Source organism: Otolemur garnettii, unplaced genomic scaffold, assembly GCF_000181295.1.
Source record: "Otolemur garnettii isolate 467f Iridium unplaced genomic scaffold, OtoGar3 scaffold00024, whole genome shotgun sequence".
Lineage (NCBI taxonomy): Eukaryota > Metazoa > Chordata > Mammalia > Primates > Galagidae > Otolemur > Otolemur garnettii.
In genome coordinates, this window is record NW_003852419.1 from 6,306,852 (window position 1) to 6,324,955 (window position 18,104).

The 18,104-nt window shown below is 36.3% G+C and overlaps 1 pseudogene; it reads right to left on the reverse strand.

Annotated features, from left to right (window-relative positions):
* Positions 1-10,561: 10,561 nt before the first annotated feature.
* On the reverse strand, positions 10,562-10,899 carry LOC100958582 (annotated as a pseudogene).
* Between the last annotated feature and the right edge of the window lie 7,205 nt (positions 10,900-18,104).

Below are 18,104 nucleotides of genomic sequence, written 5' to 3' on the forward strand. Positions count from 1 at the left end.
CCAGTAGCATGTATACCAGAAAAGATGTTAAAGCAAGTATTTGTTAACTGAGTGAATGTGTTGCAAATATTTCCCTAGATTATGATTTGTCTTTTTATTTATATTTATGCTTATTTTTTGCTATTCAAAAATGTTAAAGTGTATGTTGTCAAATATGTCTGCTTCTTCATTTATTGCATTTGAGTTTTCTGTCCTGTTTAAAAATGTCTCTCTCATCCCAAGGTTAATTATTCTCCTAAATTTTCTAAAAGTTTTATTTGTTTTTTTTTGTTGCATTTAAATCTGGAATCCATCTGGAATTTATTTTTGTATGTGACATGCATTTCTTCCAGATGGCTAGCCCATTGTGCCACTTCTGTAAAGAAATTATTTTTCTCTGCTAAACTAAAATTCTACCTTTGTGGTACATTAAGTTCCCATGTATGCTGGACTCTTTTTCTGGTTCTCTAATTTGTTCTATTATATATTTGCCTGCTTCTGGACCTTTATGATGTTCTTGATGCACTGACTTAGTGGTAATTGTAATGTAATAACAGGGCACAGATGTGTGGTATTTACCAGATGCCTTCTCATAAACCCTGTGAGGTAAGTACTATTAACATCCCCATTTTACTGATGATGAAATTAAGGCATAGAGAGGTTAAGAAACATGGGCAGCCTCACACCACTGTGAAGTAGCAGAACCTCGGTTTGAACTTTTGCATTGCAGCTTTGGAGCCCATGTTCTTAACCATTGTGCCTAAGTGCTAGTCTTTTTAAAAAATAATTTTCATAGCTATTTTTGGTACTTTTTTTGCTCATGCTCTTCTTTAAAATAATTTTTTTTTTAAATTGAGACAGAGTCTCACTTTGTTGCCCTCAGTAGAGTGCTGTATCATCACAGCTCACAGCAACCTCCAACTCTTGGGCTTAAGTGATTCTCTTGCCTCCGCCTCAAAAGAAACTATTCAATCATAATAAACCCTACCAAAAATGAGTAACAATTATGCTAAAAAAAAAATCTCTTAAGTGATTCTCCTGAGTAGCTGGGACTACAGGCACCCCACACAATGCCCGTCTATTTTTTTTGTTTTCAGTAGGCTAGGGCTGGGTTCAAACCCACCAGCCCTGGTGTATGTGGCCAGTGCCCTCCCTACCCACTGAGCTATGGGCACCACCCTAAAATAATTTTTGGTTCCAAAACAAAACCCAAACTTCTCTTTGGGACCCTGATTAGAATTATATTAACTTTATACATTAATTCTGGGAGGCATATGTTTTTGTGATTAGGTCTTCCCATTTAGGAACATGATAAATTTTCTGGATATCCAGATCTCATTTTATGTATTCTGTATTAAGATTTTATAGTTTCTTTTTATAGGTCTGGTATCTAGTAACATTTTATCCTAAGTATTTTATAAGTTTTATCATTGTTGTAGATGAAAATTTTTCACCACTATTGAAAGTATGGACAACTTACTACATTTTTGTTCTGTATGTATGTTTATATGTGTGTATAAAGCATCCATTTATCAAATTCTCTTATTAATCTGCAGAGTTTATCACTTGAGTTTTCTAGATACACAGTTATACCCCTCGCACACAGGGTACTGTTCTCCCTTCCCCTTCTCCTCCCGCCCCCTCTTCTCCTGCTTCCCCTTTTTCCTTTCCTTCCCTCCTTCCTTTCTTCTTTCCTTCCTTCCTTTCAAGCTGTCATGTGAGAATGTGATCCCAAGTAGCCTTATCTTCCAATCTTTTAAAAGGAACTAGAAAACCGGATTTTAATATGGAGTTCCCCTAATTTAAATCTTGACTTAAATTTTTAAAAGCACTTTTTAGGCCGAACAAAAAATGTCTTAGGCTAGGAAATGCCAGTTGTTTTCTTTATGATTGTATTTTTTTTTTTTTTCCTGAGACAGAGCCCCAAGCTGTCACCCTGGGTAGAGTGCTGTGGTATCACAGCTCACAGCAACCTCCAACTCCTGGGCTCAAGTGATTCTCTTGCCTCCGCCTCCCAAGTAGCTGGGACTACTTACTTTGTGGTGCCTGCCACAACGCCCAGCTATTTTTTGGTTGTAGAGTTGTCATTGTTATTTGGCAGGCCTGGGCTGGATTAGAATCAGCCAGCTCTGGTATATGTGGTTGGCGCCTTAGCTGCTTGAGTTACAGGTGCTGAGCCTATGATTGTATTTTTATTAAGATAAAATCATTTAAAAATCTTTGCAGTAGCTATGCTATTTTTTCCTACTTTATTTTATTAGCTAGGGCCTCCAAAATATTGAGTAGTTATGGTGATAGCAGGCATTTCTATCTTGTTTCTTGCTTTTAATAGCAATGGTTTAGCAATTCTTTTTTTTTTTTTTAGCATAATTGTTACTCATTTTTGGTAGGGTTTATTATGATTGAATAGTTTCTTTTGAGTTTTATTTTATTTTATTCCTTTGAAATAGGTGTTGCTATTTTTCTCTTTTACTTGTTAATAACATTGATTATGCTGAGTGTGATGGCTGACACCTGTAATCCTAGCACTCTGGGGGGACTGAGACAGGTGGATCGCTTGAGCTCACAAGTTCAAGACCAGCCTGAGCAAGAGCAAGATTGTGTAAAAAACAGCCAGATGTTGTGGTGGGTGCCTGTAGTCCCAGCTACTTGGGAGGCTGAGGCAAGAGGATCGCTTGAGCCCAGGAGTTTGAGGTTGCTGTGAGCTAAGAGGCTATAACACTCTTCCCACAGTGACAAAGGCCAGGTATGGTGGCTCACACCTGTAATCCTAGTACTCTGGAAGGCCAAAGTGGGTGGATTGCGTTGAGCTCATAGGTTTGAGACCAGTCTGAGCCAGAGGAAGACCCCATCTGTAAAAATAGTTGGGTGCTATGGGGGGCACTTGTAGTCCCAGCTACTCTGGATGCTGAGGCAAGAGAATCATTTGAGCCCAAGAGTTGGTGGTTGCTGTGAGCTATGACACCTCAGGACTCTACCAAGGGTGACAAAGTAAGACTCTGTCTCAAAAACAAAATAAAACAAAAAACAAAATACAAAAAACAAAGTGAGACTTTGTCTCAAAAAACAAAACAAAACAAAACAAAACCCACACATTAGGTTTGCTATAGACAAACCAGCCTTGAATTCTTAGAGTAAACCTAACCCATCATGGTGTATTACATCTTTTGGTATGCTGATACATTTAACTTTTCATATTTTATTTAGATTTTAAACATCTTCCTCATAAGTGAGGTTGGTCTATCTTAGTTATTTGGAGGGGATTCTATTTGTATGAGGTTTGAGTATTAATATTTATAAATAAAAATAGAAGATAATTTCAAAACATAGACCACGCCAAATCTTATAGACAATAGAAAAAGAAGAAATACTTTAAAATCATTCTAATTCATCTGGGTATACCTAATATTTAAATTGGAAAAAGTATATTATTATGAAGGGAAATTACAAACATATTTCACTTATAAATGAGGATGCAATATCCTAAACAACATATTAACAAGTTGAATTCAAAATTCAAAATTATTGTTCAGGGTGGTGCCTGTGGCTCAAGGAGTAGGGCACCAACTCCATATAACAGGGGTGGTGGGTTCAAGCCTGGCCTTGGCCAAAAAAAAAAAAAAAATTATTGATCAAATAATGTACTTTGGCCAAAATTAAATTTAATTTATGTGAGAATTAGTCACTATTTTTTCTTTTTTTTCTTTTCCTTTCCTGCACTCCCTCCCTCCTTCTCTGTCTGCTCTCCCCTCCCCCACCCCTGACTGTGTCATCAATTGTCATTAATTTGTCCTCATATCAAAGTTGAATACGTAGGATTCATGCTTCTCCATTCCTGTGATGCTTCGCTAAGAATAATGTGTTCCACCTCCATCCACGTTAATACAAATGCTGCAAAATGTCCATTTTTTAAAATGGCTGCATAGTATTCTATGGTATACATATACCACAGCTTGCCAATCCATTCCTGGGTTGAGGGGCACCTTTTTTTTTCTATAAAGGTTTTATTGTGCTCAGAGGAGGGTGGGCTCAGTCCTTGGCATCTGTTTTCCTCATGATAGCCAGGATGTTGCTCAGCTCCTCTTACTTTGTTTTGGTACCAATTGTGTCCCCACACCTTTCTTGATGAACTTGAGGGCCTTTGTCCTTAGAGAGCCCGAGCAACTCCATGACATGCTGATCATACTGGATGAAGCCGCACACCTCTCAGATCATGTCCCACATAAATTTGGTGAGTTTGGTGAGGTGCCCAACATGCCAGCAATGCCTCGGCTTGCTCTCATCCTTGGTCATCTTGTGGCCCTTGTTGGACACTAAGGCCATCCATGGGTTAGTGCAGAGTCATGGCTGGGCTGCCAAGGCAAAAAGGCCCTGAATTGTGTAGTTTTAAAAAATCTTTCTATTATTACTTTTTTTGAGATGGAGTCTCACTTTGCTGCGCTCAGTAGAGTGCTGTAGTGTCATAGCTCACAGCAACCTCCAATTTCATGGGCTCAACTAATTCTCTTGCCTCAGCCTCCTGAGTAGCTGGAACTATAAGTGCCCACCACAATGCCTGGCTCTTTTTGGAGATGGGGCATCGCTCTTGCTCAGGCTGGTCTCGAACCTATGAGCTCAGGCAATCCACCTGCTTTGGCTTCCCAGTGTGCTAGGATTACAGATATGAGCCATCGCACCTGGCCTTTAATTGTCTCTTAATTAAAACTTAAAATTATAGTTGGTTTGTTTGAATTTCTTCTTTCTTCTTCTTGGGTCGATTTTGGCAATTCAATTTTTACCAGTACATTGAATAAAAACACATTGATGAAAACATAAAAGTCACTTAATTTTGGTCTTCAGCTATCCTTTTAACCTTTCTTAGTAGGGTGGTCTTGGACAGGTCTAGCTTGGGCAGGTCTTGGAAAATATAAAGTGTAAAGTCACCTACAGTCACAAAAATAGTCCCAACTGAGTAATTACGCTAGTCCAAAGCACTAATCTACACTTCAGTCTTCATTAAGAGGCACGAATTTCTTCTGCTTATCTGTCTGGGGAGGATGGTATGTAGGTGTGGTTGTCTTTCTTTTGTTGTTACAGCTGCTACCACTCGTTCTTCATGTTGTTCTTTCTCCTTCTGCACTTGTTCCTCTTCCTCTTCTTCTCTTTAACATTTTTGTCACAAAGTAAAATACAAACATACAAATCTGCATAAAATAAATATATAGATTGTTGAATTATTTATTATGATTTAAACAGCCTTGTAACAATCATCCAAGTCAAGAAGTAGAACTTTGTCAGTCATCCCAGCAGGCCCAACGGTGCCCCAGTTGAATCTCTCTTTCTCCCTGCAGTCACTATCCTGTCTTCTAGAGTAATCACTTTCTTGTATTTCTTTCTTTCTTTTCTTTTCTTTCTTTTTTTCCCGTTTTTTATTTTTTTGGCTGGGGCTGGGTTTGAACCCACCACCTCCGGGATATGGGGCTGGCGCCCTACTCCTTTGAGCCACAGGCGCCGCCCTCTTATATTTCTTCATAGTTTTACCATCTATTGTGCATCCTCAGACATGATACAGGAGAACCTCTGTAAGTTGACCATGAATGCCTATGTTCATTCATTGAAAATTGTAAAACAGTGATATTTTAATTCTATCATTTGTTTTCATTGTTGCCTGAAATACTTTTATAAAAAGATGCTTGCCCTTATCTGCTTTTTGGTTACTCAGTGGCAAAACTAATGCAGAAAAGGCTGGAGAAATGTTTGATTTCTTTCATTCTTATTTACTAGCATTTAAGATAATAGTTTCCCATAATTCTCTAAAAGTGATCAATTAGTCTTTTTCTCAATTTTTTAAAGAATGTGGTAAAATACACACAATATTCAATTTACCTTTAGTGACATTTAATTTATTCATGATGCTAGGATATCATCACCACTATCTAGTTCTAGTGCATTTTCATCTTCTCAAAAGAAAACCCCCTACTCACGGTCTCCTTTCCTCCTTCCCCCTGGTCACTGGCAACCACTGATCTGCTTTCTGTCTCTATGCTTTTACACTCTCGGGATATTTCTTATAAATCATATAATATTTGGCCTTTTGTGTCTGGCTTGATTAATTCATTTTTAAAAGATATTATAGATTTATGGATTTAAACATATTTGATGGATTTCAGTGAATTACAATTTTTTTTAAAGCTCAAATTCTCCTATCTTTGGTCATTATAAGCCTCTTCATGAATTGGCTTCTGAGTCCCTCTGATGCAATCATACTATTCTTTGGTAAATGGTATTACTGTGTGCAAGATAAGCCAAGATAGTCTAGGTTTATCTTTAACATGTCTTGTTGTAGAACTGGAATCATCCATTTTTCTAACACTGATTTCATTCAGTGGAAAATGGTGTTTCAAGATCACATTTTGGGAACTAGGTTGGTTCATTGTTATTGGGTTGGTTGTTTCTAGGCCTTTTCAGTGGACAAAGCTAGGTTTGTCTAGATCTATGTTTATATTTTCTAAGATAAAATACCTCATGAGTTTGTAGTGATATTTGCAATTCAAATTCAGGTCTATAGATTTTTACTACTACTATAAACTTCTTTATATTACAATGGTATCTTTTTATTTCCATGCTAAGAATCCTAGTTCTCAGAGCACAGGGGATGATAGACTTAGAACATCCTGTGATTAGTCACTTGTTTTGTCTCATATATCACTCATACAATCTCAGTGAAAGAATAATATTTAGTGAGAACAATTAAAATTTTTTACACTATGGACTCCCTATTCTCCCTAATTTTTTTTTTTTACAATTTTACTATACCTATGTTGCCTAAGCATATGCATGTTATATACTGTACTGTCTTAAAACTCTCATTTAGTCTTACTTCTACAGATAATTATTATGAAATTGTACAAAGAGGTGGCTAACACATAGAGAATATTTTGTAAATATTTTGTAAAATTTTATAATGAATATTTTGTAAATAAAGGTACTTCTAGCTACAGTTTTCCATTTTCTCTCTGTATGTAGACTTTATGGGTGACCTTTGAGATACCCTGTAATATGTCTTGATGCTGATCATTCTGAGTCATTCTCTGGAACAAATGAGTCTGATCATTTCTTTTTTTTTTTTTTTTGAGACAGAGTCTCACTTTGTCACCCTCAGTAGAGTGCTGTGGTATCACCGCTCACAGTAACCTCCAACCCCTGGGCTCAAACAATTCTCTTGCCTCAGCTCCCAGTTAGCTGGGACTATAGGCGCTTGCCACAATGCCCAGCTATTTTAAGAGATGAGGTCTTGTTCATGCCCAGGCTGGTCTCAAACGCATGAGCTCAGGTGATCCACTCACCTAGGCTTCCCAGAGTGCTGGGATTACAGTGTGAGGCACTGTCTTCTGGAAAGTTTTCTTCAATTAGGTTTTTTTTTGGAGACAGGTTTCACTTTGTTGCCCAAGCTAGAAAGCAGTGGATCACTGTAGCCTTGAACTCCTGAGCTCAAGTGCTCCTCCTGCCTCAGCCTCCCAGGATGCTGGATCAATTAGATTCTAGTATTTGTTCTGCTCCCTTGTTTTGGTTTTCTTCCCCAGGATCTTTCTTATCTGTACATCGAATCTTCCCTGTCTATATCAACATGTGCCACTTTCTCTCAAATCCTTTTTCATCTCTTCATTTAATATTCATCTTTTAGAAAAAGAAAGTCTCTCCTCTTCATCTTCTATTCCTCTGCAGGTGTAATCTATTGTGTTTATTAGTTCTAGATTGGTCTTTATTTTTGAAATATTAGATGACTGGCTAACAAAGATACGAGAAATATTTGTTCCTTTCATTCCTAATTCTTTCCTGAAATTTATTACCTCATTGCTGATTTTTCTAAGTTTGATTTATTTTATTCCTTCAACTATTGTTTTCTTTATGTCCTTAGTTCATTTTGAAATAGTTTGGGGAGTTTTGATCTGAGAGCATACCTGAGAGCTTTCATTGATTATAACAATGTATCTCAATGTGTGGTTCAAGACCCTTTCAGCTGCATTGAGAAGAACGACTTTTATAACTTTACCAAGAAATTCTTTCTTACTTTCACTGTGTCAATATTTGCAATGATAGCTCAAAAGCAAGGAGAGATAAAATTGCTGGAGTTTTGTCATAAATCAAGACAGTGGCACCAAAATGTGCTCCTAATCATTTTACATACAGTTTTTCTTTTTTGAATTTCAGGTTAATATGAGAGTGCAAACAGCTAGGTCACAATATTTAAATTTATTAGGTAGAATCCCTCTTGTAGTTATGTCCCACACCCCAAAGGTGTGCCATACACCCCTACATTGTGCCTGTGAAGTGGGAGCACACCAATCCTCCCCTCCTTCCTTATTCCCCCTCTTCACAACTTGAATTGAATGAAGTTTTTCTCCTATGTGGACGTGTATTAGATTGTCTACTGGCTTCATGTTAATATTGAGTACATTGATATTTGTTTTTCCATTCTTTTTTTGGCTGGGGCTGGGTTTGAACCCCACCTCCGGCATATGGGGCCAGCACCCTACTCCTTTGAGCCACAGGTGCTGCCCTGTTTTTCCATTCTTGTGATAACTTTACTAAGAGGAATGTTTCAACTCCATCCAGGTTCATACAAAAGATGTCAAGTCGCCATCTTTTCTTATGGCTGAATAGTACTCCTTGGCATAAATATACTATAGTTTGTTAATTCATTCCTGGGTTGATAGACATTTAGGTTGTTTTCACATCTTGGCGATTGTAAATTGAGCTGCAGTAAACAATCTACTGCAAATGTCTTTATGATAAAATGATTTTTTTCTTCTGGGTAGATGTCTAGTACTGGGGTTTTGGTGTCAAATACGAGGTCTAATTTGAAATCTTTGAGGATTCTCCATTCTTCTTTCCCAAGAGGCTGTATTAGTTTGCAGTCCCACCAACAGTGTAACAATGTTCCTCTCTCTCCATATCTGTGCAAGCATCTGCAACTCTGGGACTTTGTGATGTGGGCTAATCTTACTGGGGTTAATGGGGTCCTCAAACTTTTTAAACAGGGGGCCTGTTCACCGTCCCTCAGACCATTGGAGGGCTGGACTGTGGGCCCTGGGACAAGTCGGCTGCTAAGCAGGACAGGCAGTGGTGGCAAAAACAGCCAGTGGGCTGGGTAAATGTCCTAGGCAGGCCACATGTGGCCCTCAGTCTGTAGTTTGAGGACGCCTGGTTTAGGTGATATCTCAGGGTGATTTTGATTTGCATTTCTCTTATAATTAGGGACAATAAGCATTTCTCATATTTGTTAGCCATTCGTCTATCTTCCTCAGGGAAGGTTCTGCCATGTCTCTTGCCCAGTGATAGATGGGATTGTTTGTTCTTTTTTTCTTGGTTAATTTGAGTTCTCTGTAGATCCTAGTTATCAACCCTTATCAGATTTGTAACATGCAAATATCTTTCCTTTACTGAAGTTTGTCTATTTGCTTAAATGGTTATGTCCTTAGCTGTGCAAAAGCTTTTCAGTTTAATTGTCCCATTTGTTTATTTTTGATGTTGCGATTGCTGCTGTAGTCTTCATTGTAAAATCTTTCCCCAGACCAATAGCAAGAGTTTTCCTCACATTTTCTTCTAGAACTTTTATCATTTCATGACTTAGATTTGAATTTTTTATCCATTTTGAGTCAGTTTCTGTAAGTGGTGAAAGGTGCGGGTCCAATTTCAGTGTTTTACGTGTGGTTGTCCTATTCTCCCAGTACCATTTACTGAATACTTTTTCCCAGTATATGATTTTGTTTTGGTTTACCAAAGATTAGATGGCTATGAGGGTCTGGGTTCAACTCTTGGTTTTTTATTTGGTTCCATATGTCCCTGTCTCTATTTTTGTGCCAATACCATGTGTTTTGATCACTGTGGACTCAAAGTCTGATAGAGTGATGCCTCTGGCTTTGTTTTTATTACTAAAAATTGCCTTGGCTATACTGGTTTCATTTTTTTTCTGATTGCATACAAAACAAAGAACTATTTTTTCCAGTTCTTCAAAGGATGATGTTAGTATTTTAACAGTGATTGCATTGAATCTATAGATTGCTTTGGGTAGTATAGACATTTTATATATGGTTGATTCTTTCTAGCCAAGAGCATGATATGTTCTTCTATTCATTAATGTCTTCTGTTGTTTCTTTTCTTAGGGTTTCATAATTCTCTTTGCAGAGGTCCTTTGCCTCTTTTATTAGGTATATTATTCCTAGGTATTTCATTTTCTTTGAAGCTACTGTGAAGGGAATCATGTCTTTGATTGCCTTCTTGACTTGGCTGTTACTGGTGTATACAAAGGCTACTTATTTGCAGACACTGATTTTATACCCTGAGATGTTATTGTCTGTCTTTCTTTCTCTCTCTCTCTCTCTTTCTTTCTTTCCTTCCTTCCTCTCTCTCTCTCTTTCTTTTTTTACATGGCTTTTTTCATTTTATTGCATGAAGGAGTTACACTAGTCCAAGTTAAAAGCAGAACCCAAATGGTTACATTATACAAGCTGTGAAGTTTTTAAACTTGTGACAAGGGACAGAGGGGAAATTCTACTCTTTGTAAGGAAATCCTAACTTAAGCTTCAGAGAGCCACAGCACTTAAAACCCATGAACCTTCAGCTGATTGTCCTTAGCCAGTCCAGTCTCTACAAGGAACTGGCATATGTTCTTATGCTGGTCACCCTGCAGCTGAATTACTTCTCCATATTCTGGATACTCAATTACAGTACCATTGTAGGCAAATTTCTTCTTAAACACCTTCACTAATTGCTTTTTATCATAATCATTGGTGATCCCTTGGATAGTAGTAAGGGTCTTCCTGCCATTTCCCTATTGAATTCTTATATGGATATAATCCTGAGTACCAGCAGGAAGCAGGTAATCACCCTACATGCATCAGCAAAGGGGTCAAAAGAGTGGAGGTTCTGGATAGCAGACACACAATACAATTACTTTCCCTCAGTGGAAACAGCCTGTAGAAGGTGGGAACAGGAGAAGGGGTGGGGGACAGCACATCAGGAAGCGAGGGGGCTAAAGGGGGCTCAGGTGGAGGCTGCTGACTCCTCTGTGGGGCTCAGTGACTGGGGCCTTGTATTTCTTGATCACTTCCAGGAGTCTTGTGGTTTAGTCTCTGGGGGTTTTCTAAGTATAAGATCGTATCATTGGCAAAGAGTTAGAGTTTGACCTTTTCTACCCTCATTTGAATGACCTATATATTATTCTCTTGCCTGTTTCCTTTGGCTAGAACTTTCAGAACTATGTTGAATAGTAGTGGTGATAGAGGACATTCTTGTCTGGGTTCCTGTTCTAAGTGGAAAAGCTTTCAGTTTTATTCCATTCAGTATGATATTAGCTGTGAGTTTGTTGTAGATGGCTTCAGTCAGTGTAAGAAATAATGCCACCTATACATACATACATATATATATGTATATATTTTTTGAGATAGAGTCTTAAGCTGTCACCCTAGAATGCTGTAGCATCACAGTTCACAGCAACCTCCAACTCTTAGGCTTAAGCGATTCTCTTGCCTCAGCCTCCTAAGTTAGGTGGGACTACAGGTTGTAGTTGTCATTATTGTTTGGTGGGCATAGGCTGGATTCAAACCCGCCAGCTCTGGGGTATGTGGCTGGCACCTTAGCCACTTGAGCTACAGGCACTGAGCCTATACCTATATTCTTAAATGTTTTAAAAAAGGATGCTGAATTTCATCAAATGCTTTTTCTACATCTATTGAGAGGATCATATGGTCTTTGTTTTTACTTCCATTGATATGCTGCCATAAAATACTTTTATGGATTGCATATGTTAAACCAGCCTTGCATCCCTGAATGAAGCCTACTTGATCATGATGTATAATTTTTTTATTGTATAGCTGTAATGTATTGGCTACAATTTTATTGAGTATTTTCTATCAATACTCATTAGTGAAATTGGTCTGTAGTTCACCTTTTTAGTTGGGTCCTTTCTTGGTTTTGGTATCAGGGTAATACTTACTTCATAAACATGTTGGGAAGGTTCCTTCCTTCTTAGTGTTTTGGAATAGGTTCTGAAGTATGGGTATAAGCTCTTCTTTGAAAGTTTAATAGAATTCTGGTGTGAAGCTATCTGAACTAGGGCTTTTCTTTTTTTTCTTAGAAGATTTTTTAAATTGTTTTTTCAATCTCAGTGCTTGATATTGGTCTGTTTAAGAGGTCTATTTCTTCCTGGTTTAGTCTAGGGAGATGATATGATTCCAGGTATTGATTCATTTCCTCCACATTGTCAAATTTCTGGATATAGAGTTTCTTGTAGTAGTCAGAGATAATCTCTTGTATCTCTGTGGTATTTCTTGTTATTTCTCCTTTTTTGTTTGTGATTAAAGTTACTAGAAATTTTACTTTTCTGTTTCTAGTTAATCTGGCCCAAGATTTATCAATTTCATTTATCTTTTTGAAGAATCAACTTTTTGTTTCATTAATTTTCTGAATGATTTTTTTGTTTTCAATTTCATTTATTTCTGATATAATTTTAGTTATTATTTTTTCTTCTTTTAGGTTTGGGATTAGATTGCTCTTCCTTTTCTATTTCCTTAAGATGATCCATTAGGTTGTTGACATGCTCTTGATTTTTCAGATGTTGGCATCTAATGTGATAAATTTCCCTTGTAGGACAGCTTTTGCAGTATTCCATAGGTTTGGGTAACTTGTAGCTTCATTGTTGTCATATTTGAGAAATTTAATAACTTCCTCCTTTGTCTCTTCCTTGACCCAACTGTCATTCAACATAAGGTTGTTTAGTTTTTATGCCTTTGTGTAGGGATGAAAATTTTTGTTGGGGTTGAGTTCCACATTTATTGCCTTGTAGTCTGAGAAGATTCAAGGTATAATTTCAATTCTTTTAACTTTGTTAAGGTTTGATTTGTGTCCCAAGATATGAGTCTATTTTGGAGTGTGTTCCATGGGCTGATGATACGTATATTGCTTAGCTTTGGGTTAGTGTGTTCTGTTTATATCTATTAAGCCTAATTGTACCAGGGTCACATTTAAGTCCTTTGTTTAGTTTCTGTTTAGAGAATCTGTCTAGTTCTGCCAGAAGGGTGTTAAAATCTCCAGCTATTATGGCGTTATAGGATATCAAATTCCTCAGACCAATCAAGGACTGTTTCATAAATCTGGGAGCATTTAAATTGGGTGCATGAATATTTAGAATTGAAATGTACCCTTGATGAATTGAATGTTCCCTTGACCAGTCTGAAGTGACTCAGTTTTTCTTCTTAAAAAAAAAAAAATCCATTTTCACTTAAGAATGTCCTTGATGAAACAGTAAAAGTTATTAATTTTACTAAATCTTATCTATTGATTGCACAGCTTTTTAATCTTCCATGTTACAAAATTGGAAGTACACCTAAAACTCTTACTTCAAACTAAAGTACAATAGTTGTTTCTAGGAAAAGTATTATTGTAATTGTTTGAATTGTTACCCGAACTAACCATTAAACAAAATTAGAATACCACCTTTACTTGAAAGAATGACTCACAGATGAGCTATGATTATTCAGATGTGAGCATTTGGGAGACAAATTTTGAAATTGAGCTAATTGAGCCTAAAACTTTAAGTAAAACAACTGATAATATTTGTTGCCAGTGACAAAATTTAAGCTTTCAAATGAAAATCAGACTTTTAAAAAAATGTGTATTTGCTACTCTGAGTGTGACAGCTTCCTAATACTTAAAAGATGTTTCTGGTGATATTGGTGATAACATTTACAAATATAATCTTTTTGCTATTTATAATGAAATGTGTCAACATTTAGAAGATCTGCATAATTCAGTGAACTAATATTATCCAAATGATCAACACATTATTGCAAAGTCATCCATGGGTAAAAGATACATTCAAAGAGAAACCATTATATTTTGATGGAATGAAATTTGAAAATTTTTGATAGGGTTTTGTATTCTCTGTTGCAACTAACCTTCAAGCAACTATCACTCCTGAAGGTTTGGTTAATATCAAAGATGAATATCCACACCTATCTGAAAAAGCTGATCAGATACCTCTTCCTTTTCCAAATACATACCTGTATAAGACTAGATTTTTCTCATATATTTCAAATAAGATAGCATATCACAACAGATGGAATGCAGAAGCAGATATGAGAATACAACTGTCTTCTTTTAAGCCTGATGTTAAAGAGATTTGCATAAATGTAAAACAATGCTATTCTTCTCATTAAATTATTTGTTTGCTTTGGAAAATATAGGTATTTTCTATGAAATATGTATTTATGTTAACATGTAATGCGTACCTTATTTTTGAATAAATTAATAAATATTTTAAGCATCATTCAGTTATCGTTTTGAAGAGAGTAAATGTACCCACATAAACTAAATCTTCTGAGGGGACTTTTTTTTTTTTTGAGTATGAAGGAATTCTGAGAAGTAATGTTTGAGAACCATTGGATCATGGAGATGTTATTTTGTGCATTATTCTCTTTTGTCATATAATAACTTTGCATGGGATTTGATTTCAGCCCCTTTCATTTTTGATTTTTTAATATGAAACTAGTTTTTCTGAACGTTTGGAAGCATTAAAAATATGGCAGCTTATTTTCTGAGATTTTAATAAGAAAACATATATTCTCATATATGTATCCCTGAGTTTAACTCAATATTAAGTTAAACTTAATATTTCTAAGTTAATATTCCTAATATTCCTAATATTTCTCCCTAATATTAATATTCCTAATATTTCTTCATAATATCTATTTTCTTAATCCCAATCTCATGTTTCTCTTTTCCATAATTTTACTTTTAATTAGGTTTGGGGGACATTTATTCATTTTATTGATCTTTTTCAAACAGTAGGCTCAGAGGTTTTATTTATGTTTCCATAATTTTTTAAACATCTCAATAATTTAAACATTTGTTTTTATTAATCAGTTCCTATCACCTTTTGTTTTATTTTATCATCGTTATTTTACTGCTTTCTTTGAAATAAAGCCCATGTGTTTTCGGCCCTCAGGATATTAATTTTCCTCAGAGTACAGTTTTAGCCGTGACTCATTTGTTTTCTAATAGAGTATTCTCTTTTTCATTATTTTCTATATAATTTGTAATTTCAGTTTTAATTTTGTCTTTGATCAAGCAAAAAGTTTATATAAAAGTTAACAATATATGACGTAAAGCAATACAGATGAGCAAGGACACCAAAAAATAATCTGATCCTTCAAAATTTTGGATCACCAGCAGCACCTGTGGCTCAGTGAGTAGGGTGCCAGCCCCATATACCAAGGCTGGCAGGTTCAAACCTGGCCCTGGCCAAACTGCAACAACCAAAAAATAGCCAGGCCTTGTGGCGGGTGCCTGTAGTCCCATCTACTTGGGAGGCTGAGGCAAGAGAATCGCCTAAGCCCAGGAGTTGGAGATTGCTGTGAGCTGTGATGCCATGGCACTCAACCAAGGGCAACAAAGTGAGACTCTGTCTCTTAAAAAAAAATAAATTGGATCACTTTAAAAGCAGTGCAGTAATTCAGTAAGAGGAAGAGATACATTTTTAATAGTAGTAATGAATACATTCTTGGATTATTTGATAATTCATTTGACCAAGATCACAAAATCATATGAACATACTGGGAAAAGATTTATAGTACTTAGCAATTTGATATAAAATAGTGGACAGAAAACAATTATGCAAAACTCATCTAAGACCTATAGAAAGGACAATGGTGACAAACTGGTTAATGAACATCATCATTTCAAAGAGTTAAGGTTAGTCACTGAACAAGGAAAATTGAAATGAACTGAAATCTTACAATTCGTATGTGAAATAAACTTGATTCCCCACATTTGACAAAAATTCTACAAAGTTACATGACAATATCTATATCCCATTTAAATGCTGAAGAAAATTACTAAACTGCCATTAATAAAGGCCAAATTTTGATCAAACATGCTAGAAGAAAAACAAATTATTTTTCTATATTTTATGTAAAATAATATTATAATATTTATGATTATAATATTTTAATTATAGTATTTTTAAAGTATATAAAAGTGTCATATGAAAAGGCCATCAAAGAATGTGCAGCCAAAATATTATAGACGTTTGTCACTTTTAATCGCCTGTGTCAAGCAGTTAATAAACATAGTATTATGTTATTTTACTATTTTATTTTTCTGTATTTTCTAATGTTTGTAGACTATATTAGCTTTTCACATTTTAATGTATTACAATTTCTATTTTCATCCTAAATGAATATTCATGCTTATATGTAATTTTGTATTTGTAATTTTACAATATTTTTCTGAAAAAGTACCCTTTTTCCTCCCATCTGCAAATTTATGTTTTAGGCCTCACAAAACTTTTCTGGCCAGACTTGGACTAATCTCAGTCCAGTGCATTTTATTCATGGACATACTATTTGTATAAGCTTATTTCTTATGGGATAATAATGGTACTTTCCGTGTACTATGTGGGATGGGTTTTTTGAGGGATCTGAAGCTAAAGGTAATGCCAATTTATAGGTTTCTTACTGTGCTCCCAAGCATTATCTAAAAAAGATGAAATACAAAATGGTTTTTAGACCATTTGGCAGCCATTTGGGAAACTAAAATAAAATTGGACCACTACCTTGCTCTTTGTATCTAATACATTCCAGATGGATCAAAGATTTAAACATAAAAAATGAAGCCATAAAATGTTAGACAAAAATACAGGAAAATTTCTATATAATATTAATGTGTGAAAAGGCTTTTTAAGTTTGATACAAATCCCAGAGGCCACAAAAATGAATTAATAAATTTTAATGTATAAAAGTGAAAAAAAAAATTGCCTGCCAAGAAAATAATAAAGTTAAAAGACAAGCAACAGGTTGAGAAAAATAACTCTAATACACATCCCATAGGATTTATTCCTTAATATAAAAAGAATTCCTATACCTTCTTGGTAAGAAAAAGGACCAACAACCTCATAGTAAAATAGGCAAAGGAGATTAACAGTTTATAAGAAAGGGAATTCAGATGACTCATAAATATATGAAAAGTTGTTCAATCACCCTCATTATAAGAGAAATGCTAATTAGAACTGACAGATTGACAAAGATCCAAAAGTTTCTAACCCATTGTGTAGGTGAGGATATTATAATAGGAAACAGGCACATTGTTGGTACAAGTGTAAATTGATATAACTTCTCCAGAGGAAGGATTACATGTGACACAGCGTCCTTCCTTTCTAGGCATTCATACAACAAGCATGGCTACATTTGTAAGTTGTTACAAGAAGGGCATTCTTGGAGCAACACTGTAGCATTGTTAGCAACACTGTAGCGCTTGAATGTCTATTACAGTATTCCTTGGTGTGTATATATTTTTAAAAAGTCTATCAAAACTTATTAAAAACATTATTATACATCTGCCAGGAAACATTATGTAGCCAGCTCTGCACCTGTAGCACAGTGGTTACGGTGCCTGCCACACACACTGAGGGTGGCGGGTTTGAACCCAGCCCAGGCCAGCTAAACAATAATGACAACTGTAACAAAAAATAGCCAGGCCTTGTGGCCGGCACCTGTAGTCCCAGCTAATTTGGGAGGCTGAGGCAAGAGAATCCCTTAAGCCCAAGAGTCTGAGGTTGCTGTGGGCTGTGATGCCACTGCACTCTACCAAGGGTGACACAGTGAGACTTTGTCTTAAAAAAAGAAAGAAAGGGCTCAGCACCTGTGGCTCAAGTGGCTAAGGCACCAGCCACATACACCCAAGGTGGCAGGTTCAAATCCAGCCTGGGCCCGCCAAACAACAATGACGGCTGCAACCAAAAAATAGCTGGGCTTTGTGACGGGCATCTGTGGTCCCAGCTACGTGGGAGGCGGAGGCAGGAGACTCGCTTGGGCCCAGGAGTTGGAGGTTGCTGTGAGCTATGATGCCAGGGCACTCTACCCAGGGGGACAGCTTGAGACTCTGTCTCAAAAAGAAAAGAAAAAAAGAGAAGAAAAGAAAGAAAAGAAACATTATGTAGCCATCAAAAGGAATAAAGTCTGGGCGAACATTTTATGAGGAGGACACCCCAGGCAATTGAAGCAACATCAAAAATACACTATTGGGACCTGATCAAACTAAAGAGCTTCTGCACAGCCAAGAACACAATAAGTAATACAAGCAGACAG